Source organism: Lissotriton helveticus, chromosome 10 (assembly GCF_964261635.1).
Source record: "Lissotriton helveticus chromosome 10, aLisHel1.1, whole genome shotgun sequence".
Taxonomy (NCBI): domain Eukaryota; kingdom Metazoa; phylum Chordata; class Amphibia; order Caudata; family Salamandridae; genus Lissotriton; species Lissotriton helveticus.
The window spans coordinates 751336676-751362640 of NC_136071.1; positions in this window are offsets into that span (position 1 = coordinate 751336676).

Below are 25965 nucleotides of genomic sequence, written 5' to 3' on the forward strand. Positions count from 1 at the left end.
TAGTGTTGTCTTTGTAGGAGATTATGGTGAGTCCGTGGGATCTGACAATGTCTGCAAGGAGGGGTCATGTAGATGTTGAACTGGGTAGGACTGAGGGATGATCCTTGTAGTACATGATGCAGTATATGATGTCTTCGGGTACAGAAGTGAAGGGAGGCAGTCAGATGCTCTGTGTGCTGGCAACATGTTTTGATCATCGAACCATTAGAAACTGGGATCAACCATATGCACAGAGGCATTGGTTCACCTATAAAGAGATAGTCCAGCCCAAACTGCTAGGACAGGTTCCTTACAAAAAAGACCTCTGACACTTGATTGGCATTGTTGATCCATATCCGTGAGTTTCACCTTGAGGCCTCTGGCATAGTGAGCAACTGGACAGATATCTGCCCATACCCATAAAAACATAGTGTTACTCTCTAAGTAAAGCAAAATGTGATGGCCAACATTGTTAAATGAATCCTGTACTATATCTCTACTCACTATACTACCACAGGAAGGCACTAATCATATGCAATGTTTCTGCATCACTTTTGATTACATATGAAGGGAATAGAGCTCATAATAGGATTAGCCATACCCTATACGCTAATTTGGTATGTGGGTAAACCAGGTTTAAGCCTGGTACTACACTTCCTGTGGGCACTAGTTACCCTCTAGGTTGGTTAATTTACAAAGCAGATGAAAAAAAAATAGGAGGTGATGGGTTATTACACTTCATATTGTCTTCTGTACAAGAACATTTATTTTTCAAATCATAGTTCATACTGTGTAAATGGTGATTCATTTATCAGTCAGAGCACAAGACAAGTTATGATGCTTAGTTCTTCACATAATTTCATCCAATATCTCATGCATGTAGTCTTCACAGCCAACACATTTTCGGACTGCCCACTTTGTAACAAGGCTGGTGAAAAAGCATATATAGAATCTAGAAAAAGTATAAGAATATATTGCCTCTTTACATAATACAAAAACATATTCTTATGCTTTTACATAATTACAAATAAAATGAATCTATCATTTGACATCACATCAATCCCAAACTTTGTGCATTAGTATTTCAACCAAATCAGTTTGAGCCTTGAAACATACTCAGATGAATAGCATTACTTTACGTGATGTACAACATTTCTTGCAACATTCACCCTAAATTGCAATACTTATGAATAGGCGTATATTAAAGACTTTAAATTGTTTCTCATGACACTTTACATCGCAATAGTACTTTTTCCTCAATAACTAATATAGAAAATAGATTATTAAAAATGATAAAATACAAAGAGATTAAAAAAGAAAGCTAGAAAACTACAAGAGAAGAAATAGAGAAATATCATAGAAAGAAAACATTTTAAACATCTGGGAGATTTTAAAATGACAGACTATCAATACATGCACAGTTTAAATCACAATTTAAGTGAGAATATATCCAGGTAAAATCACTGACTCGCCATTTATTTCAAAAACCATCATATTACACTTCACCATGTCTAGTTTCTGACATTCAACCTGCCCATAATTTATGTCCAATTGCAAAGTCAAAAAATTATTACATAATGTTTGAGCTGATGTGATAGCCTTCAGATTATAGGGTGTTCACGCTTAATTATTACGAGTGCTAAGAGCATATGCAAATTATTTAATTCTGATTCCTAGATTATAAAAAGAACTAAACAAGAGTAATACATATTTCACCTACAATTATCCTTTTCTATGACATCAATCTTCATGCAATGCTGTAATTCATCCAATTAGGAAAAATGACAATTATTGGATTTAGATGAATCCTAATATTTATACGTGGAAAATCCTCTGACACCCTAAAGTACACAAAGGCGGGAGGAATTTCCTGGGGAGACTTCTTATTTGGGGGACTGGTTCTCATACATACCATGTTTCAGAGTATAAAGATATATTTTTAGCTCCATTGGTTCTCAATATTCCCTCACACATTAGGGATATTAAGGATCACTTAAAACAAATCTCTGATACTTCATGGGAAGATATGGATGTCATTGTGAAGGTTTCCAATCTTTACATATCTATAGAACATTCTCAAGTTCTAGAGGGACTCAGATGTTTTCAGTTTATGAAATCTGCCAGTTATCTGATGCACTCAAAAATACTCGTAGCCCAGCTCAATTTGTTCTAACAAAGAGTTTTGTATTATTTAAAAGAGCAATATATTGTTATACTTTTATTGTTTTTATGTATGTTTTTCCACCAACCTTCAAAAAGTGGGTAGTCTGTGAAACAGCTGTTGGCTGTGAAAACTGCGCAGTTGGGATATTGGATGAATTAATGTGGAAGAACTAACTATCACAATTTATCTTGTCCTGTGGCGGTCTCATCACCACTGGAGTGTTTTAAAATGACAAATTGGCCTGGCTTATCAGTTAGGCCATGTTTGATGCCTCTAGAGGGAAACTGATTCTCTCTGTTTGGTGGAATAATACGTGATTGCTTAGAAACACTATGCATTGGGACCCGCCCTGGCAGTGAGCTGGTGAGGAAAGACATGATGCCACCATAACGCTCTGAGTAACTTCTCAAGTAGATCAGTTCAGAAAGAATGTAGATGGATAGAAAAGCATGACCATAAGAAGATGACATTTACATGGTGCACAAACAGACCCAAGAGGAAAGGGGTTCACTAACTGAATGAAGGCCATGAGTGAAGGATGAGAAGAACAGGTTCTGCCCTGGGTCAGGAAAATCATAACCTGTGGGCAAACCAGATAAAAAGGACAAGGTGACGGGGGACCTGTTTAAACGTAGCAAGGGCATCTACTTTGCAATGTACATCAACCACAACCTACAAGGGCTGCCAACTCCTCCCTCTTTGATAGCTTGCAGAAGCTTTTAAGCTGGATATTGTTGGACAGTCTGAATGAGTGAATTGAGGATGTGGGTTTACTAGCTCCTCTACACAAAGGATTCTGTGTGGGGCCCAGCACTATCGACCAAGTATTTAGATTACAACTTAATTATTGAAAATACATTACCTTAGGATGGTCTTCGATTTCGTACCGAGGTAAGCCCTGTGCAAAGTCCTAATTGACTTGGGTGCCCCAAAATACCTTGTTGATGGTATCAGTAGGCTGCACCAGAAGAATTAGGTGCAGGTTAGGTATGGTACTCGTGGGGAACTGACAATGCCCATCCTGGACACACGGGGAGTAAGGCAGGGTTATGTTCTTGCCCCAACCTTGTTCCTAGTCTACATCAATGACCTGGTGGCCCACTTAGAGGCATGTAATCATGATGCCCCGAGTTTAGCGAACAGGAAGGTCCCAGCCCACCTGTTTGTAGATGATACTCTACTGGTGTCCAAATCCCCAATGGGCATTCAAAATTTGTTGGACCAGCTTGGTGTTTTCTGCGGGCAGAGAGGGTTTGAGATCAACCTCCAAAAGACCTAGTACATGGTTTTGAACCCTTGCCACACAACCCATCTAAATCCATCACACAATAGTGTACCCCTGGAGAGAGTTTGCACCTTTGAATACTTGTGGTTTACTCTTATGGAGCTCTTTGGTTGGCCCGCGTAAATCCAAAAGAATAAGCTGAAGCTAGAGCACTCACAGGAGGTATTACGAGGGGCTTTTGAGGGCATCTGTTTTCAACCATTATCCCCTGCCATCCAAATGTATAAGCTCCAAACACTTGGGGGTCATTATACAAGGGAGAACTCTGGGATCATCAGAATGTTACTGATCTGGAACAGGTGGAAAATCATTTCCTATGATCCCTGCTTACTCATCCTAGAACCGCACTCCTCCTGCTCCAGGTGGATCTTGGCCATAGATTGATCATCTACAAAGTGGCCCTTAGACCCCTGCTGTATTGGAGAAGGCTTTGGGCAAAGAGGGCAGCATTGATTTCTTCAGTCGCAGTCCTATGTTGCATCGATTCTTTCAGCTGCTGGCAGTAGCTGCGTAGATTCTTTGGTCACGGTAGCGGAGCGTGGAAACTCTTCCTGCAAAGCAGTGCTGCATGGGAAAAACAGGCGCTGTGTTTCTTGGTTTCTTCAAGCTTTTTCAGGTCTGTGACAGAGAAACAACCTTCAGAGGCCCAGAAGTGAAACTGGTACCTCCTGGCAAGTCATAACTCCCAGCAGTGGAGTTCAATGAAGCTGGTGGTGAAGTCTTTGTGTCCCTGAAACTTCAAGACAGGAGTCAAGCATGCACAAGCCCATGTAGAGTCTTCACTAGCAGGTTCACAGCAAAATTCCAGTCTTTGTCCTCTCCTTGGCAGAAGCAGCAACTGCAGGCCAACCCAGCTAAGCAACACACAGCAAAGAGGCAGTCTCCTCCTAACAGCTCTTCAGCTCTTCTTCCTTGGCAGAGGTTCCTCTTGAGTCCCGAAGTAAACTAAAGTTCTGGGGGTTTCAAGTCTAATATTTATACCCCATTTTCTCGTTGTAGTCTTTGTTACCAGAGTCTCTGAGCTCAGTAAAAAAACTGTTCTGTTCTCTCTGGCCCAGCTTCACTATAGGAGGTAGAGACCACATTGTGCAGAGCAGATAAAGCCTATTCAGGTGCTAGTGAAAACTCCTCCTACCTTTTGAAATGCAGAAAGGTCCATTCATCCTGGCCATGAGTAACCCACAAAAGGCAAGACAAACCTCAACGCCTTGTGACTGTCTAGTGTGAATGCATATCCCCAGCTCCTGTCACTCCAAAACCAGGCGGTGAATGCACAAACCGGCAAAGGCACACAGGATGGTTAAACAAGAAAATGTCTACTTTCTAAAAGTAACAGGGTCAGAGCTGATTTGCATAAAGCCATTATCTGACCCAGGGTGGTGTGGAGTGCAAAAAAACGATGGATTTGGGCCCAGATCTTTTGACTGGGGGAGCGTGTGACATTGATCCACATTCAGTCCATCACTTGTTGTTTTTTGTACTTTCTAAAAGTGGCATTTTCAAACACACAATTTAAACACCTTTACTAATCGGTGAGTTAATGAATTCTGAGTTCAGAGAGCCTAAACTCCATTTCTCTATCTTGTTCCAATGGAAAGTTACACTTGCAAGATGTTACAAGGCAACTCCCATGTTAACCTATGGGACAGAGAGCCTTTCAATAGTGAAAAAATGAAAATATACAGTATTTCACTATCTTCTGTTGTGCCTAGTCGAGCCTAAGCCGCGCCTTGCCTCACACAGCGGAGCTTCTGTTGTGCCTAGTCGAGCCTAAGCCGCGCCTTGCCTCACACAGCTGCGACCAGACCAGACCACGGAATCGAGCGCCGAGTAAGAGCAGACGCGGTGGAGAAACGCGAACAAGGAGGACCGAGGATCGAGGACGAGGAAATGGGAGCTTGCAGCCGAGGTTAATGGTGAGGACAACTGCGAGACTCCCCGACCCCCACTCCAGCCCCAGAGCACCGCGGAACCCACAGGGTAAGAGGCGTGGAGTGGGGAGCGGCCAGGGGCGGAGGGCTGGCCGAGCACCACAGTAGCACAGCAGAACGCTGCAGAACGCCGGCCACAAGCCGAGAGTGCGAGAAGCCGGCACGGAACACTAGCGACCGTGAGTAATAGGGAGACCCCCGCAGCTGCACAAAGCGTGCTAGATAGGGAGCGCGGGGTGCCGCCACGAAATAAGACCATCTGCCCATTCATACCAAATGCCTATTAAACCCCCACCCCTGTAGGGAGCAAATAAAGAAGGAAAACGGTGCCGCTAAGAATAAGCAGAGGCCCTCCAACAGAAAGGCAGAATAAAGGGGGGGGCCCAGCAGGCTTGGACATTCCGGCAGAATCTAGTATTAACTCCTGAGACACCTGAAAGTAGTAAGGAGCCAAGAAGCAAAGGGGCGATCCCTGCATCCCGACTACAAGAAGGACAAGTACCGGGGAAAGCCGGGGAGTCGCCGTGAAAGGGATCTACAAGTGCGGCAAGGCAGGCAGGCTGACGGCTACAAGACTTTAAGGCATAACAGAGGTAAGTGAAAGTTCCTATGGAATGATAAAAATTGTAATCTAGTTCCTACTAATTAGAGAAACCAACGTCAGCAGAACTACAGACTAGGTACGAAAAACCTAGAAATGGCACCCAAAAGAGGGCAAAAATCACGTACAGTGGATGAACCAGAAAAGAGTAAATTAATGGAGGGCTCAATATCTCTGGAAGAGAGCCAGGAAAGCCAGGCATCCCCTATGGATAACAGCAAGGGGAGACGCAAGAAAAGAAAAGTTAAAAGAGCAACGAAGAACGCCCAGCAGGCAAAAAGAGGGTGTAATCAAACAACTTCGAAACAGAAAGAGAACACGGCAGCGTCAAAATCCATAAAGGACTTTGTAGGGAAACACTACAAATCAATAGATCCTGTGATAACATCGGAACACGACGGAGTAAGAGAGGAAAATGGTGGGGAGATTGGTGAAGAGTCAGGTACGACAGTAGCAAACCAGATATGGATAGATACGGGAGAACTCCATGAAGAAGAAGCCATCGACACTGAGGAGGGAAGAGAGACCTCCGAATTGGTAAACCTGACCCTCCAGAGTCAAAATCAACACATATCGTCGCCTCGGCTCTCATCCTCCCCAAAAATGTTCTCGTTACAATCATCAGGGAATGAAGGGCAAAGGGGAAACAAAAGTCAGAACCAGAGTTACGTCTGGGGAGGCGCGCCAGATCAACTCCCGCAGCTCCACAAAACACAAACATTTTCACTACAGCAAGATGGCACAAGTACTGATCACCAGGAAAACCCAGATAAAAACAGTACTCAGGATTCTGAGCTTTCTGTAACACCCACATCATCCTTGATGGAACTAATATTGATGTTGCAGAAGGTACTACAAGGAATCCTGGAAGTAACTCTCTCAAACAACGGAGTGATGAAAGCCCAGAAACAACATCTAAAAAAAATTGAAGAAGAACTAGTGGAGATAAAGAGCCAAATGCCAAGCATGGTAAGGCCAATAGCTACAATACCACCCATCGAGGAAAACGCTGAAAATGAACCAGCAGAGGAAATCGGGGTAAACCTCGATAGGACTCTACATCCCACAGAGCAATCTACTACAAAGGATTCCGCCGAGGCCTTAGGCAACGTTTACATTTCGAGAAGACTTATGTTGATAAAAAGGCGGGGGGGGTATGCCGCGGCCCCTGCCAGGAATAGGGCTGTAAGGAATAAAGAACTAAAACCATCAGGAAAGAGTAAAGGGAAGAAAACGGTGGGGGGGGCACAGTCAGGATTAAACGCTTCAGCCCCGATCTATATACCAATCAGTCACATGCAATCAGAGGATAAACCAACAAAATCCCTGAGAGAATTAAGGAAAAATCAGGGAAGTAAGGAGGCAAACGAGAAACCCTCAACTACCCGCACTATGAAGCAGAAAGTAAGGATAATACCCGAACCATCCAATGGCCATAGGACAGCTAGCCCACATGCACAGGCACCATCCGGCATGAGAAGCAAAGGGTGGCAGCCAGGGAGAACAAATGTCAGCCACCACGTTCATGAAACCAACATGAAAGTACAAGAGAGGGATAACAACAAATGGATATACCTTGACCAGCAACCAGCAGGGAAGAAGGGAAAGTCGGTAAGAAAAACGAACCCACTAAATAGGGCACAGATCTTAACGGCATTTGCAAAATGTTGTAGTTTGAGTGGAATCGGAACAAATGATCTTCGGCAAGTCGGCTTTGTAGAGAACAGGAATGGAAAGGAAATAACAAAAATCTCACTCCATTCAGACCTGGTAAAAAGGGCAATCCTGAAAGCCTCCAATGAGATAAACCAACAGGGAATAAGGATAATTCCTGAGAGAGAAATAAAAACCCCTACAGACAATACCTTCCTAAAACAGCACGCCGGTCTACAGAAGAGACAAGTGAGCCTGTATAGAGAAATAGAAGGAAACCGCAGCTGCCTGAACATAGTAATAGATAACATAGGTAATGAAACCGTATGGGATAACTGGTCTCTTTGTAGTAGTCCCGTGGGAGATCCCAATGATAGCAACACGGAGGACGAGGAAGAAGAAGGCAGTCTGAGTGGGGTTGAATAGGACGGGGGGGTCGCAAAACCTAGGTCTCATAACCTGGAATGTGAATGGGCTAGGCAATGAGCAAAAACGGAAATATATAAAGGAAATATAAAATAAAGTGGACATTGCCTGCCTACAAGAGACCTGGACTTGCGACGAAACCCCAATTACTGATGGATACCTACAGTTAAATCGCCCAGCCACGAAGAAAAGTCTTGGCCGCCCATCGGGGGGTCTGATGACATTGGTCTCAACAAAAGTGCTGAGGGAAGTAACACCGTTGAAAACGAAATGTAAATGGGTTCAAGCAAGTAGAATAGAACTTCTAACAGTGGAATCGAAACATAAAATGTTGACACTAATGAATGTATATATGCAATGGGACAATAGAGTAGAGTATGAAAAGGAGATGAGGTTCTTTAAAGAGGATGTTGACAGCACATTGGAAAACTATGCAGCAGATATAATAATAATAATGGGGGACTTCAACCACAAACTAAATCCTAAAAAGGCTGACCTATGGAACAGCGAACTGTTAGAGGTGTACGGAATAAACCCGGCTAGCTTTCCAATTGGGGAGATCTCGAAACAGGACTCAGAACTAGTATACGCCCTAGGAGGTAGGGGTCTCCATTGTCTTAATGGCAGAATAAAGACAGACAGCCGAGCAGGGAAGACCTTTAAATTAGGTTTACAGAACTGCCCTATCGACTATATGTTCATGCAAGCCTGGAATTTCCCCCAAGTTAGGGGGTTTAGGATAGAGCAAAAAGAGGTGAGTGATCATAACCTTCTTCACCTAACAATATCTGGGGGAAGGAAACTGCATAGAGAAACAGTGATTACCCAGGAGGTCGAGTACCCTAAACGGGTGACGACACGATTAACGGAAGAATACCTGGAAAAGCTGAAGGCCATGCAAATGAAAATGGAACCTGAAAATCTAGATAAGAAAAATTTAGAATGGTTCATAGGAAAGTGAGATGAAGTGGTCCAGTGCCTAAGAATAGAACTAAAAAGGGATAAACATAATAGGGTAAAACAGTCAAATCGAGGCAAAGGGTTTTCTGCGGAGTGCCAAACCAAAAAAAAGGAGATACGGGCAGACCAAAGAAGGCAAACAAAGAACTTCACACAAAAGAGACAGGCACATATAAACAAGTTGAAAAAAGAATTCAAATCAATGGTAATGGACGCAAAAAGGGCATACAAAGAGAAATGCTGGTTAGACCTGTTAGAAGCAATCGAGGAAAAAACTTGGTAAAGGCAGCATCTGGAACAACAGATGGAGAACTAAATTGCGTGGTGAGTGAGGCTGCATGGGAAGAGTATATAAGGGAACTGTACGGGGTAAGAGCTCCAAGAGAGTATGTAGAGACCAAAACATGGCAAAAAATATCAGAAGGTTTAAAATCCAAATTTACTGAAAAACAAGTAGAGCTTACAATAAGAGAACTAAAGCTAACCCGTGCGGCAGGACCAGACAACCTCCCTGCAATAATACTGGAGTCGGAGGTAAAATGGTGGGCAAGATTTCTGGCCCAGATGTTCCAGGTAATACTAAAAGAAGGCGTAATGCCACCTACTTGGAAGGGTGCCATAATTAGGCCAATACACAAGAAAGGGAGCAAGGAGGCTCCACAAAACTACCGGCTGATTAACCTCCTCGACATAGGAGAAAAAGTATATTCAAAAATTGTATTGTATTGAACCAACTGAACGCATGGGTAAAAGAGCTTCAAATAGTACCCACAGAACAGGGAGGATTTAGAGCAGGCCACTCGACCATAGACCATGGATTTGCTTTATGGGCTATGGCAAGGAAGTCGACGGAACATAACGGCAAGTTATGCTGCTGTTTCGTCGACTTCCGTGCTGCCTTCGATTCAGTCGATCGGGCCTGCCTATGGGATACCCTAACGAAGATCAACATTCCCAAAGACCTTCTGACCATAATAAAGGAACTGCACAGGGAAAACTGGGGGCAAGTTATCAGGGACACCATGGGATCTCTGACCCCAAAAATACCCATTGCCAACGGATTAAGACAGGGCTGCGTGTTGGCACCTCAGCTTTTTTCCATATTTCTGTCAGACCTCCCGGCCCACCTAGAGGTTGAGGGTAGCGCAAGCCCCAAAATGGATGGAAACAAGGTGTCCTGCTTACTTTACGCAGACGATCTGGTAATAGTTGACCAGACCGAGAGAGGCCTTCAAAGAAAGCTTAACGCCTTCAATACATACTGCGCTAGCAAATTTCTAACAATCAATATAGACAAAACAAAAATCCTATGTTTTGGGAAAAAGATAAGCAGGTTCAGTTGGTATATAGGCGAGCTCAAACTGGAGACAGTTAATGAGTATCGATACCTAGGCATATGGTTCGATAAGACTCTAAATTGGAGCACCCATCTAGAAACACAAAAAGCAAAAGCACACACTTCCATATGTGGTCTAAAAATGTTCAATAGGGATTATGGAGAGATGTCACATCGACCAATGCTTAGAGCTTTTGAGGCAATGATCCCCCCCCCCCCCAAGTCCTGTATGGAGCAGAGATCCTTTATTTGAGCGGTAAGGGAGCCTGGGACTTGGTGGAAGGGAAATGCATAAAAAGTCTCTTATCTCTTCCACAATCCTCTATGATACAAGCCATAATAACAGAAATAGGCACAAAGGCATGGGAGATACAAACACAGATGGCTGTAATCAGATTCTGGAAAGACTTGAGGATCCAGAAGAGCAAAAAGTAGCTCACTGGTGTCGGAAAGAAATACAGAACAGTGAGCTAAAATGGGCAAAGGCCTGTAGGGAAAGATTGGTGCAGATCTGTAAAAGGCTAAAGATAGAAGTGGACCAGGAAACGTATCAAGTTCTTGGTACCAAGTGTGAGCTGAAGCTAAATGGGAAGGAAGTATCCAGAACGATTGATTTAGGATACTTAGCAAAAAAGAATTCAGTAGCACACATGCTAAACTCTTGGTCCAACGAAAACTGGTTCCCCTATTTAGACATACTACCCAATCGCGGCTACAGGCAAGAGATTCTGAGGTTGCGGATTGGGATTAACCCTTGGCTAATAAATAGAGACCTTAAAGCAAAAATGCTAGATCAGCAAGGGTGCTGCAGGTGTAAGCTGGGAACCAAAGGAGACCTGCTACATATCTTACTTGATTGTTTGGCACTATTGGAACAGCGGAAACAGTGGCTGCGCCCAGTGTTCCAAAAACACTATATAAGAACAAGGGAGCAGGCGGCCAACCTATTAACTGAAATCCCCACTATTGATATCGCAATTGCCCTTGGGAAATATATAAAGGTGGCCTTGAGAGCATTAAGAAATCAGGATTAATCTGAAGTACTGTATGAAATTTTAAATCAATGAAAATACACCCTGTAGTAAATAAAAGGAATAGGTTTTAAATGTAAATTTAAGTTTTAAGGCAATTGTAATTCTATTGGTGTTTTGTATTTTTTTACTGGTGCATAAGAATTCTGTACTGGACTAATTTCTACAAGGTTTTATTGTATTTTATGGGAATATTTCATTCTGTGATACGGCTACTTGCAATTGTTTAAAGACTATGGTCATAATAAACATACTTTGACTTGACTTGACTATCAGGACATGTAAACCACACCATCACATGTCCTACCTTTCATATACACTGCACCCTGCCCATGGGGGTACCTTGGATCTACCTGTAAGAAAAGGGAGGGTTAGGGCCTGGCAAGTGGGTGCACTTGATAGGTCAACATGGCAGTTTAAAACTGTGCACACAGACACTGCAGTGGCAGGTCTGAGACACATTTACAGGGCTACTCATGTGGGTGGCACAACCAGTGCTGCAAGCCCAATAGTATAGAAATAGGGGGGTTTTACCTAGACCTCTATTAAGAATTACACAATGAATGTTGACTTAGGATAAACCAAAATTTATTAGTCCATCCTGACATTGAATTCTGTCAGTTTCTTTCAATTTGATTTTTTGATTATTTTGTACAGACAAACCAAAGATCGTCATCAACTTCATGTATTGCCATATAGTGACACATTGCACAAATTGAAAAACAAATCATAAATATTTACAGTGGAATAAACACATTAGTGAACAAATAACAATAACAGTGTGCTCACAATTTTGATAAAACATGGAACTGTTACTCAGTATTACAGTCTCAATGATAGATATCACACCATCAATTTGGAAAAAAATCTTTAGAGAATGTATCAAAAAATAATTTACCCAGTACAAAATCAATCCGCTTATATGCAAGTCAGAGGAATGTAAACTACTCAGTGTACATAGATCGCTGGCATTGAATGTTGTTGAAAAAGAAAAATGCCGACGCGTTTCGAGTCCCGTTGTGTAACTCAAAGGACTCTCATCAGGGCAGTGTGAGTCTGATCCATGGGAACTATTTACAAAACAAAAAGAACAAGGGTTTTTTTTTAGCTATATGGTCCTCAATCCATTACTTATTTACAATGATTCTGGTGCAGCATACCTGGTATTTTCATATCCCAAGGCTGCACTTGTTGTGAACTGTGGTCTCTGCCGTGGGTGCTAGCTGAAATAGAGTGGTTTTTTTTTTTAGAAAATTGTACTGCTGAATGTTGCTTGGTGGAGCAGGGTGGGGAGGGGAAGGAAGCGCATTTTTTACCTTTTGCGGTTTCACTTGGGCGGCGTTCCTGCCTTCGTGCCAAAAAAATACTCTCTTCGTGGGGATCACATTTCTGCAAAAATATATGGACGTGTATTGTAGATTTTAAACATTTTAATGTCAACTGTACGTTTATGATCAGTGGCAAACTTACTTTAGGGACGACCCAACCGGGGCAGAATTAGCTGCCGCTGCTTTATGTTCAATGAATTTAGTTCTGTGAAGACATAAAGGCGGTGCGAGAGCGTGTGTAAATCACTTCGCTGTTATCACTTGCACAAAAGGTTGCCTAAATCTTTCCTCACTGCATTCGAGCCTACCTTCGTTTTGCACTGTTGAAAACGTGTCTCTCTGGCACACAGACGCGGAATCAATCTGCTCGCGGGAGTCGCGTTCGTCTCTCTGAGTTTGAAACCAGGTCATGTGGTGTTCATGTGACCTGTTGGGGCGTGTGGGGCCGGGAGAACTGAATGGTGTCTTATGGGAATGGTAGTTGTGCAAAACTTATGTATTCTATGTGATTCTCACGCTCTATTTATTTCGCTGAGGCAATTAAGCCCTTTATTTACACTATCGAATTTCATGATCAGATAAGCTTCTTTTTGAAGTAGGGCTGTTTCGACATTAGTGTGGTGTTTTGGGTCAATCCAAAACAATGTGGTCCATCTGAAATCATTTTCACTATGATTATTGTTCACGAAATGTTCCACCATTGGGGCAGACAGTACTTTTTTCTTTATCCGTGAACGGTGTTGCGTGATCCTGACATTTACAGCCTGAGTTGTCTTCCCAATATACACTCTATTGCACGTGCACACCACAGCGTAGACCACGTTCTTAGTTCTACAATTGGTAAATACATCATGTTTCCATGTCACACCATCATGGGAAAAAACATTTCCTTCCAATGTCGCTGCACAAGAGACACAATTGCCACATTTGCGATGCCCACAAATCGGTTTTAGATTCCACTGTGCTATAAGATCACTTTTCTGCTTTGGAATGAAGCTGTCAGCTTTTATGAGCTGTTGTCCTATGCTTGTGTTTTTCCGCAAGGCGAAAATTGGTTTTTGAAGTGGGGGTTCCAACGTTTCAAGTAAATGCCAATTGTTAAGAATGATACGCTTGAATTGGTTCGTGTGCTGACCGAAGGTCGACACGCAGACCAATTTGTCAAGCTCCTCCTTCTTTTTCACTTGTAGTAGAGTCTCCCTGGGGATGAATCTGGCTCTTTTTGTGGAGTGAGAAAGCAATTTTTTTGGATAACCCCTTTTCGCCATTTCTCCGCAGAATGACGAAGCATGCTTTTCAAAATCCGACGTATTTGTGCAATTACGCCTTATCCTTAGCAGTTGCCCGTAGGGCAAATTTTCTTTTAAGCATTGTGGATGTGAGCTTTTATGGTGCAGAATAGTGTTTCTGTCTGTATCTTTTTTGTGAATTGTTGTAGAGAGCGTTCCATCGCCGATGCCTACTGTGACGTCTAGAAAAGTCATTTTTTGTTGGCTGGAGTTCAGTGTAAATTGTATGTCGTTGTGCCAAGAGTTTAACCATGCATGGAACTGGTCTAACTCGGTCTGGCTCCCCTGCCACAGGAGCCAGACGTCGTCGATGTATCGTAACCATTGATTGAGCCCAATAGTAGCATTTGATTTACAGGCCCTGGCACACTCACTGCACTTTACTAGGAACGTACCAGTAATCAAATATGGCAATCATAGATAACCAATCGTAATCACAATTTACACATGGAGCACTTGCACCTTGACAATGATCAGCAGTGGCAAAGCATCCAAAGCACCTAAGCCAGCAAAAACAGTATCCAGCACACAGTCAAAAATGCAGGAAGAGGAGAGAAACCATGCTAAGTATGCCAAGTGTAACAGCACCATATTGGATGGGACTGGGGGAGCTCCTAAGGCATTCAGGAGCTTCTAGGATGCCCTGGTTTGGGCAAATTTCAACTCACCTGATTGAGCTTAGATGCGAACAACTGTGAGCAAACCCAGAAACTGCAATCCGAGTGTCAAAGGCTATTTTTAAGGGTTTATATTGGTATATGGATGCTATTGAGGCTCCACTAGGAAAAACATTGCATATTAAATTTCGTATTGGGACTTCCCCACTGCATACCTTCACTGCCAAATGGCAGGAATCCTCCACTGATCCTTATACGACTTGCCCATTTTCCCCAGGTAAAGGAATGTATTGATTATGTTTTATTCTTTTGCCATCACTATCATGTCCTTAGGAATAAATGAATATTGTTGCTTTGCTGCAATATGAGGATTACAGATGTCAGGTTTACCAACATGATCCTTAGCTCTCATACAGCACCTCAGATTCTATTTACGATCTCTCTTTTTTTGTGAGTATTTAGAGATCTAGAAGGAAAAGAGCAGTGCTCTTAACTTTGAACTGCCTGCATCTGAATTGGCGCATTGGTCCATTTTCATTACCCATGTGGATAATTATGTCTAAATCTTGTACTATAATTAGGCTTTTCTGTTTTCAGTTTCAATTTTGGGTAAATTCTGGTGTTTTTTTTTAGTGTTTGCAAGTGATTTCAATACCTTAAAAAGTGATTATCAGTAGTTGCACATTTTTGCGCCATTAAAAACAACAAACGAGAAACAGAACAGAGGGACCCTACTCACAGGGGAACCAAGGTAAGTATTAAATTAAAAAAGAACAGCAGTTCCTGTGGAATAATACTATCAATATTAATAATAGGATGCGCAATCGCAATGGAGGGCTGAAGTGATCTCAGAGGGCAAAGAAGCCACATACACAAATGGTTCAGTATAGCATAGTATTGTTTATATACTTCAAATTAGAATATGTGAAATATGAGGAAAAAATAAGACATTTGTGCGTAGTGTCCCAAGTGAAAAAAGGAACCTTACTGAAGTATTGAAAGTTGTGACAGTTTTACAAGGTTTCCATAGTTGCAAACAAGTCGAGCATTAACACATAGATACACAATGAATAGCAACTAAATTAAATAATATATGCTGAGTAATGGTTCACTTTTTCTTTTGTGTCAACAATGTTTTGACCCACTGCAGGATGTTCGGGGTCTCATCAGTACCTAGGGTGGTAGGGACATCTGATGAAAGGGAAGCACAGCCGTGTCAAGGGTGTGTGCCACAGATGAGTGAAAGAAAAGGAAATGAATACTCACAATGGGTCCCAGCCGGGTACCCAAGTGTGAGTAGGGGAAGGTCTGGCAGTATTGAGTTTTTGCAGGTATAAGAATAGGAGGATTGAACACTACAGCATTGGTGAGCCAATAGTGTTGCACAGAACTTTTCTTCATGAGGTTATTAGAGCGAGTGTGTAGCCTTAATGCACTTGGTAAGAGAGGTAGTGTCAGGCTGTACCTATTATTTATGGGCCGCTCAGACAATACTGAAGGAATTAAAAGCAGCCGCCAATCCAGAAAGAAGACCAGTTCCAATCCATGACGGAAGGACGCGGGGAACATCAGCGTGATTCTGCTGTACTGGTTAATTGAATAAAATAGGTACGGCCTGACACATCCTCTCTTACTAAGTGCATTGAGGCTACACACTCGCTCTAATAGCCTCGAAAAAGAGTTCTGTGCGACACTATTAAAATTAAAAACAACAGAAAGTGTTTTCTGGTGTTTATGGAACGTTTTGCTTTTGTTATCGGTTTCTGCACTGATAGCACAAGGTATATAGACAGTGTATGTACAGTGTATATGAACTCCAAATACATTTTTACAAATAAAACTTATTGTAGTACACCATACATTACTTCTTCAGTGAGTGTTTGGTTATGCACACTTGCTCTTTCCTTCCCATGTGAACCTTTATCTGTGAAAAGGCCCTCTTAACACTGGCACTTGAGACGGGCAACACCAAAACAACCACTAAACAATTTGCTAACTCTGGCCACTGACATAGCTTTCCTTGCCAATACTGGTGCACCTGAAGATTGCGATTCTCTGGAACAGGTTCTGCAACAAATGCATTGAACTGGGTGTATATGTCCTCTGAGTTATTGAAGCTGTCAAAAATGAACCGTACTTTTGTCTGGAGAAAATTCCAGTTTACAGAGGGGATTTATAACTTGTGTAGAGTACCACAGAAAGGTTAATGTTTTCCTGTAAAAATTTAGGAATGCATTAGAGTGTACTTTTTCACATTACTATCACTATGCGACCGAAGATCCTCACATTTCTTGCTTTTGGCATCATCACTCAGCAAAAATTCTGTAAACGGTTGCCACATGGTTAACATACAATTCACTGCCTCTAGGACTGATAACCACCAGCTAACTGAAGCAGTTGGGATGACTTTTTTTTTGATGCCACACAAAGCACTAAATGAGAAGTATTTGTGTTTTAGTTCCCACGCACAGCAAAACAGTGCACCAGAATGGACTAAAAAGTCGATAGCATTCTTTATTAACTCTGACAATTGTGAAGAGGCTTTCAGCATACCATCTAGCAAGTGGCAATGATCTCTTACAGGGAAGCACTTCAGCTCAGGTATCGATTTTGACAGGCCTTCACACAACTTTTCATATACATAGTTGAATCACGCAAATACAAACAAAATCACTCCAATCTTTGTGGAACTTTTTGCAGGCGCATTCCAAGTGACGCTGCATTCCATGCTTTCCAATAGTCTGGCGTCATATTTTTACCACTATCCCAGATGCTTGGTGACAGCACTCTTTTCACATATACCTGTCACTTACTACACCTTGCATTGAATGTTTAAAGTCTGGTGTGTTTGGCAATTTACTTCTTATCAATACTGGCTCACTAGAAAAGGGGGCTGATGTATTAAGGTATTTTACCAATTCTCTGTTGGTAAATGTGATGGTACATATTGGGAAAGATTCTTTTGAAACCAACCATTTCACCTATCCGCCAAAGAATCAAGCGTAACCAAAATATCAAACATCATTTTGACATTTTCTGAGTCTCTACTAGTTATAAAATAATTCAACAGGGTGGATGAGTTGGCTCAAGAACTCACTGATGCCATTACCAGAGCTGCTGACGAACTAGCCCCTCCTTCCTTGAAATCTGCAGCTCGACGGAAGCCAACTGCCCCCTGGTTTTCCGCCGATTTGAGGCTTCTTAGACAAAAATGCAGACAGAAGGAACGTGGGTGGCGTAAATCCTGGGATTCCAGAGATAGAGAATGCTATAAGATCCTACTACGAGAGTACAAAAATAGAGTCATTAAGGAAAAACAGGAATATTTTTCCAACTTGACCTGTGCCTTAACATCTTCTAAAGAGCTTTTTAATATAGTTGACTCTTTGTGCTCTCTTCAGGTTTCTGACCCGGTAGTTGCTTCCCAGGAGCTATGTAATGATATATCGGACTTTTTTTATAAAAAGATAGATGATATTTACATAGCTCTACAGTCGCAGAGGAACTCTCTTAGTTCGGAGGATTTCTCTCAAATTAAACGACTGGAAGCTTGGAATAAAGATGCCTCTCAGCCCCTTGAACATTTCCCTGCTCTTTCTTTAGAGGATCTTAACAGTCTGCTGGACAAAACAAAATCTTCATCCCCACTTGATCCAGTTCCTCTGAAACAATTTAAGAATTGCAGAGAGATCATTCTTCCTCCGATGCTGGAAGTAATGAATGGAGCCTTGGAACAGGGCATTTTTCCTTCACTTTGGAAGAAAGCCATTGTAAAGCCGCTGCTTAAAAAGACCACCTTAGACCCTGGAGAACTGAAGAACTTTAGACCGATCTCCTTGCTGCCGGCCCCTGCTAAGATGTTGGAGACCCATTTGAATTTCCATCTTTCAAAATTCCTTGATACCTCGGGTTTCTTGGATGGGTCCCAACATGGCTTTAGAAAGCTGCATAGCACTGAGTCTGCCCTGACGAAAGTCATGGATAACATCCGCAGAAAGGTGGATTTGGGTCAAACCACCGTACTGGTGCTGCTAGATCTTTCAGCAGCATTCGACACCCTGTCTCCTCTTACCTTAACATCTAGGTTAAGGGAGGCAGGGGTCGAAGGACCGGCTCTTAGTCTCCTGAGCTCCTTTTTACATCAACGAGAGCAGCGTGTCATGCTAGGTGAGTACCTCTCCCCTGCTAAGTCTTTGCAATGTGGGGTGCCACAGGGGTCGGCATTGAGTCCGACCCTGTTTAACATCTACGTGGCCCCCCTTGCAAGACTAGTAAGATCTCAGGGGATGGAGGTAGTGTCGTATGCCGACGACACGCAGATTATGGTATCCCTGACTCACTCTGTGAATGAAACCGCATCGAACTTTAGGGCCTGCATGCAACTTGTTGCAGAATGGATGATTTCCAACTCCCTAAAGTTGAACGGTGATAAGACAGAGGTCCTGGTCTTTGGCAAAGACCAGGGCATGTGGTCAGGTGATTGGTGGCCTCCTTCTCTAGGTAGCTGCCCTATACCTACACAATCTGCTAGGAACCTTGGCGTCATCTTTGACACTAAGCTCTCCATGGAGCTCCAGGTCAATAGAACGGTGGCTACCTGTTGGGGTGTCATCAAGACCCTGAAAAGGATCATTCACTATCTGTCCCCACAGGCACGGAAACAGGTGGTGATCGCCCTTGTTGGCTCAAGGCTAGATTACTGCAACTCACTGTACGCCGGGGCCAACAAGGGCCTGCTCCAGCGTTTGCAGGTCATCCAAAACGCGGCAGCTCGGTTTGCTCTCGCTCTGCCTTGGTTGGCTTCTATGACCTTAGCGAGGAAGAACCTCCATTGGCTCCCCATTCCCTCTACGATTACTTTCAAACTCCTCTGCCTAACATATAAGGCTTTAACTGCAGGCTCGGCTGATGCCCTTGGGTCGTTACTTATTAGATATGTTCCGACCAGATGCCTACGTTCTAGTGAGCTTAGTCAACTGGTGATTCCCAGAGCCAAGAAGGCTAGATGGGGGAGTAAAGCTTTTTCCATACTAGCACCTCAGATGTGGAACTCACTCCCCCTGGAAATTAAACTACTGCCTTCCCTTGCCCTCTTTAGGAAGTCACTGAAGACTTGGCTCTTTAGCAATGCATATCAGTAGGCTCTGTTTCTGTCCGCTAACAGCCTGTTATTTGACTTAGGCGCCTTGACGCCCACTGGGCATAGCTGCGCGTTATAAATGATATTTAAATTAAATTAAATTAAACAGACCTAAAACATGTTTCTACACCCACTGGACCCGATTCACAAAAGTAATCAGACAAAATACTAACTTTATGACTTTCAGTATTCACAAAAGGCATTTAGTAGTAGTAGTAGTTTAGATTTCTAACTTTACTACTACTAAATGCCTTTTGAGAATAACAAAAGTAGTACGTTTTGGATTTTGTCTCAGATTAGTTCTGTGAATCAGCCCCTATATCATTAGACCAAAGGCAACAAAACTGAAAAAAGCAAGAGGAAGAAGAAACATTAACAACAAAGCTCAAGCAGAACAATGTTATCCCAGTCTTTTTTGCTGCTACCTTGTATGACCAAGTTACATTGTATTGGCCCCTTCAGGAAAAAATAACAATGACCTTTTCACTCTCCTTTTACTTTCTTTGAATGGTATTTAGTTTGTGGCTGTGCAGGTGTTTTTTCAATGTTTATATGTTTACCCTGGTAAGGGTTATTTTCCTTTCAGTGGGGTTTTATCAGTTATTATAGTTTTAAACCTAAAACAGGATATCCTAATTATAATTGAGTGGATTTAGTTTGAATGTACGGTTTAATTACCCAATTTTAAACTTGACTTTTTAGCTGACTGGTTGTAGGTATTTATTTTCTAAGAGATATTTGTATGGCTGTAAAAGTTTACATTCTATGCTGCTATTTATGAAATGATTATAATTGTGTTTTTATTGATTTTATTTTTTTTTATCCTGTTTTTATTCATGTGAACTTTTATGGCATTGTTTGCTGAATAAAGATTGTTAAAGATAAAAGGGAAATTTGGCCAGAACGTACATGTCAGCAAGGTGTAGGAAACAAAGCACAGCAGTGCTAAGGGAAATAGGAATAAATGTCATTGGTAATTTGACTATGAATGGAAATTTGATCCATGATGTTGGCCTTTTCCAACCACCAAAATTTGCGGTGTGTCACTATCAGGAATGAGGGATCTGAAAAAGATCACTGAGGGGCAGATTTACAAGGAACTGACACATCTGCATAGATGAGTCATTTTCCTTGCTCTAGTACCAAATGTCCTTGTGTCACCATGGATGCGCTATATTTACAATAGAGTGCTCTATGGCGAAGGATTAACAAAAGTGACGCATTGCTGGAGTTGCTCATAAAAGTGACGCAACTCTAGCAATGTGCCACAACAGATAGGTGAGTTCCATACAAAAAGCTAAGCATCGTTCCTTACGCCTGGTCTGAGCAGGCGTAGGGATTTTGACGCAGTGAAGGCGTTGAGTGATGCAGTGAAATGTTGTAAATTTCACTGCGTCAGTTCTACATGGCTTTTTGCGCCAGAACGCCTAGCCTGCATACATTATACCTGGTGCAGGTATATTGTGACGCAGGACTTTACAACTTGATGCTTCTTCCTCGATGCATAACATTATAAATTGGCCGCTTTGTTTGTGCCGCCATTGCGCCAAAAAAAGTGACGCCATTGTGGCGCAAGGAGGTGCAAGGGCTTGTAAATCTGGCCCTTAGTTTTCAATGGAAAACTTATGTTTCACAATTTCTTTTTTGTATTTTTTCTTAAATGTTAATGTGATTACAAGAGAATTATAATTAATTAATACTTTTAGAGAAAATAAGAAATCAGATTAATATCCATGGAAGTTTGGCGTCAAACTCTATTTAATATGAAATAGCATTATAATGGTATTTATGCATACCTAGTATAGCAAGGGTATCTATGAGCTCTTTAACATCTCTACGATTTTTCTACCCAGTTAGTGAAGCAAGCACCACGTTAACCACCAGCAGGGTGGATCAAATATCTCAGTTAGGAACATGTCAGGAAGGATTTACATTAAAAAAAATAGAACATATGCACTAAAAAGGTTCATTGAAGGAAGACATCCATGGGATTCACTCCACCCACACTAACTTTTGCCACATTTCATAACATATTTCAGTGTGGTATATGATACAAAATGCTTGGAATGTTGTACAGCAGTCTAACAGCCACTGGCATAACACAATTAATAAAGTATCGAGGAGTGAAACTGTGCTCATATTTGCGAAAATACACCCAGTTTCTGTTGTACTCAGTTCTATTTAAAAGTAGAATACAATTTAAGAAAGTATGCACATCTTATGAGTCAACAGGTGTCCATTTGAAGCACCATGTTGTCAACGTTCTCTACATTCATTTCGGTTATAGTGAAATCTATGTATCAGATTCTGTTCACATGTCACTTAATAGAGGAATAAGCATTAGCAATGCTAATAGGTCTGTCTTGAAAGGAATGTGGTATGGTAATGTGATGCATTACAAGTAGGTAGCATGGGAATGCAGGAGATGGAGAAATTCTGGGATCAGGACTGGATCACGAGCAAACGGACATTTTTGGGTAATTCTTTGGACGATTCACTGACATTGGATAAACTTCAAATGTTAGAACACTTGGGGGATATGGATCAATTCACTCTGTTGTCAGTTAAGGTGGATGTAAATAATAAATCTACATGAGTTGACAGGATCAACCTGACAGATGAGTGTACTCCTCCTAACTATCCAGTATTAGTGGCAATTGGGGCTATTAGTAACTCCCGGAAACAAATATCAGAAATACTAAGCAATCAATCATCATTATTATCTGACAGGTGTCACTATTAAATCAAATTAACAGGTAATTAACCTTGCTTAAAACTAATGTAAATCAGATATCCAAATTGAACATGGCCTTAAGGATCTGGTATCTGCTTCAAACAATTTACATCACTTGGATGATATAGCAGATCTACTGCAGTTACTCCATATGAAGATACAGAATCTTGTAACGTACCAACAAGACTTATACACCAATCAATACAAACTCAGATGAAATCTATGATAGTGGCCCAAAGAATATATCAGCTAATAAATCGAATAGTACAAATGAGCAGTTGCTGAAATATGCAATACTTCCTCTTCATTCCCCCTCCAGAATCACAGGAAAATCATTTGAAACATCACCAGGGAACGAATAAAATAGTGACAGCTTTGTCCTATTTATGAGTAAGCATCAAATGAAGAAACAAAAACGGCTTAAGAAGAATGTATGTATTACTAAGGAAACTACAAAACAAAACTTTCAAACAACACTAGACAACCATTCAATTTTTTAGAACCCAACTTCCAATACTATACCAGTTTCTCCTAGGACACCCACTTTACCATCACCAGTTACAAATATAGATGTTGCAGCTTCAACAGATATGCTGGTTTCCACCTCAGTCATCTCAAATGTCACTTTGCCAATAAACCATCATCCTAGGTATAGTGACATAGTGAAATTAGGAACGCCTGTTCCTGAAGGAGCAGACGAAAAGGTGGAAGTTTCTCCATCATCGCATCAGTCAGCAGATTTTGTAATATTAAAAATATAATGGATGGGGTCACCTTCATAGCAAAAACCCTAGAAATTCCCTACTCTGGTACTGAAAGCGCAAACAATTTAAATCCGATCCACCCATGGGTCCAATAGGCAGGTAGCAAGTCCTTTTCTAAAACACCTATTGCACTGAATAAGGTAAATTTATCAAGTTATAACAATATAGATTAATGTAATTTAGAGCACACTCAGGAGCATGCATAGGTGATGCAACAGCACACTACAACTATGAGTGACAGTACTATATTTAATACTACAAGCAGATATGGCTCACTTATCTGGAGTATTATTCTGGAGATACACAAATTACATTTTACCCCATTATATAAATCAGAGGTCTACTTTGATTTACTCAATCATCCAAATATAATCAAGTTATTAAACTTCTTTGACAAACTAAGAGAAGTAAAATCTTCAACCTTATTGAGTGTGCATTCTTCAAAATCACCAAATAAAGGAGGTGGCAAAATGACCTGTACCACCAGGACAGGGAACTCTATCATCCAGATAACTGGAGCCTATCGAGAACCTTGCTAATTGGGGCATCTTGATCACACAAATTGAAACCCCTAAATACCTGCACATGCTCCGACCTAGAGGATAACACCTAGCAAATTAAATACCATCATTACAATTGGTTCCAAATGTTAAAGTACCATTTGTTTACCTAAAGATCACAACGTATGCACAACTACTATCTGTGTTCTAAAATATGAAATTGATCCAAGGGTAGTGAATCGTCAAAAGAATTCACTGAAATTTCAGTTTGATCATGATCCAGTCCTGATCCCAGAATTTCTCCAACTCCTGAATTGTCATACCCATAAATAGAATCTGATTCCAGAATCCCTGAGTTTCCAGGGAAATATACATGTGGATTCGAGACATCAGGGATAGTACAATCTCATATGATAATGTTAACAGGAGGTATAAATATTTCTGCTACTGTAGTTATTATACATTGATTTTTATTAACAACTCCGGATTCACATTCATGCTTCACAAAGAACTCCCCCGGATTCCCCAGATTAGACAGCAATATGTTATCTGTTGTTCTTACCACCTTCTATAAACATTCTTAGATTGATTGTTGCCTTGTGCTAGTTTTATCCTTGTCTCTATTAACCTTAGACTTGTATCTTTGTTTCCTTCTACATATTCCATCTCCTGCTGGTGCATATCCATTAAGTGTCCATCTGGGCCACCTTGACTAGGTATCGTGGAATGTGGTACAATCTTGTCCACAGAGGCCTTATTCCTAGATGACACTGCCAAATCCTTAATGTGAGTAGGTTATGTCAATTTTCTTGAAGAGCGTGTTTTCATTTTGAGTACTTCAGGTGTTCCTCAAGTCAGAAGACATCTACCATCATCACTAAATCCATTATGAGATTTGCAAAATCATTTGGAGGTAGAGCTTTAGATTTGTCTCAAAGTCATGACTTGACTCATTCTTTTTCTACTTTATGCTTTGCCCATTTTGAATAGGAAGAAGGTTATTCAATTTGAGAATCTCTATGCAGAGTATTCACCATCTCTTATGTCTTTGATTTGCCACCCCTCATTTTGTCATCAGGTTGGCGTTGAATTTTAAATCAGTCATATCACTTCATATTGGAGCTACGATCAACTATTTCTGTGACTGTACAAGTGCAGATTCCATCCCCCTAAAATATCTAATTTATCTGGAACTCATGAACTTAAATAATTATATGGAATTGAATATATCTTCCTTAAATGAGGTCATAAAAGCATACAAACTGGGAGATCTTGAGAGTCTAACTAAACCGAGCCGATCTGTTTGGAAGAGTTTCGTAAGGAAGACCTTATTTCACATTCAAAAGACCTAATCGTGTACAAGCATTTAGAACTGGTACATGAATCCTATGTATTGTATCAATGGGATTACATCCACTTTAACTTGAAAGATGCGATAAAAAGGAGATATCTAAGATTTTGATTGTTATATATCCCTATTATTGAATTTGAGGGGTCATGGCACCAGTCTTTACAACGAAAGAAGACCTGTCATATTTGTGAACATAGAGAGGAAACCTTTAGTCACTTATTATGTATATGCCTGACACTCCTGTACTTATAGAGATGCTATCTGTGAACCTTTTCATTATGCTAATATAGGATCAATCTCAGAAGGAGGAAAACACTGGTTCAATTTTAAAAATCCTGACTGTATCATCCAATTAATGAATTTCTTTAGATTTAACTTTTAAACTGCTAAGTAATCACAATTAAGTATGTTTCACTATTTTACTTTTTTTAAACCTGATTTAATAATTCACTCTGTGTGTGGAATAACTACTTTTATATTGTAATCATTGTGATTAATACAATAAAGTTTTGTCCTGTACTTTACTGCTCCTCATGTTTCTAAGATTGAGGGGATTCTAAATCAAGCAGTGGTGGTCGTTTTAAAAAAATGGAGCTGGCAGAAAGTAGGCTTTTTCTGTCTAGGAACAGTCTCCCCCTACCCCTCCATCCTCACCCACTTGTTCTGAGGCTCCTAGGTGGGAGGGGGGTTGACTGATTAGTTTGACTTGATGCGGTTGAGTGGGAGGGCCCGTCCAGGAACCAACTCCTATAACTGCACGATCAGTCCAAGATGTAAACGTAGAAAACAGGGGTGCTGTGTCTAAGAGTAACTCCCTGACCAATGTGGATGTGTATACTATTCACAATCCACCCGGCCCTGAGGATGCACAACCCA